We start from the raw sequence: 1,129 nt of genomic DNA, 5'->3' as shown, positions 1-1,129 counted from the left end.
TGCACTTTTCGCACCAAAGTACATTCATCTCTAGGAGACAGAACGCGTCTCCTTCCTGAGCGGTATGACGGCTGCGTGGTCCCATGGTGTTTATAATTGCGTACTATTGTTTGTGCAGATGAACGTGGTACCTTCAGGCATTTGGAAATTGCTCCCAAAGATGAACCCGACTTCACTTTTAGCTGATTTCCCCATGATGTCAAGCAAAGAGGCACTGAGTTTGAAGGTAGGCCTTGAAATACATCCACAGGTACACCTCCAATTGACACAAATTATGTCAATTAGCCTATCAGAAGCTTCTAAAGCCATGACATCATTTTCTGGAATTTTCCAAGCTGTTTAAAGGCACAGTCAACTTAGTGTATGTACACTTCTGACGCACTGGAATTGTGATACTGTGAATTATAAGTTAAATAATCTGTCTGTAAACATTTGTTGGAAAAATTACTTGTGTCATGCACGAAGTAGATGTCCTAACAAACTTGCCAAAACTATAGTTTGTTAACAAGAAATTGTGGAGTGGTTGAAAAACGAGTTTGAATGACTCCAACCTAAGTGTATGTAAACTTCCGACTTCAACTGTACATACCATTCGAAATGTAACATATCATACTAAATGGGGTGTCTCGAATTTACGTAAAGAATAATACGAAATACTGAGACCAGGTTGGTATCACCTGTATCTCATTCTTCTCTCAGATTAAATCCTGGAGAGGGCTTGGGTCAGTGTTTCCCTGTTAAGCTGTTGGTCGAGTTTGGTCTTTGTCATTGTGTCACAGGTGTGACGAATGCCCTATACTGTGCATGCTTTGGCCCAGGTGCTCCTAATTTAGTATTTGTTAACTCCGTGATTAAATGAAAGATGTGATTGTCTCCCTGTGTTTCCCTGCCCCTTTATAACCCTTTCTGTTTGGGGTGCGGCCGCCTTGGGGAAGGTGCAGGTGAGAGGGAAGCTGTGTTTGTGTTGAAGCTGTGGCCGAGCTCCTTCGGAAGCCTTGGTTTTACTAAGAGAAGTATTACCTTCCACCTGAACTGAAACCTGTTGTTGTTATTTGATGGTGTTACTTGTTTTATGGTGTATCCTCCATCTTGTGCTGAACAAAAGCTTACGCTACTGTGGTTCATGGAA

The sequence above is a fragment of the Salvelinus alpinus genome, chromosome 30 (genome assembly GCF_045679555.1).
Source record: "Salvelinus alpinus chromosome 30, SLU_Salpinus.1, whole genome shotgun sequence".
NCBI classification, from domain to species: domain Eukaryota; kingdom Metazoa; phylum Chordata; class Actinopteri; order Salmoniformes; family Salmonidae; genus Salvelinus; species Salvelinus alpinus.
Note: the sequence above shows the minus strand (reverse complement) of the source record.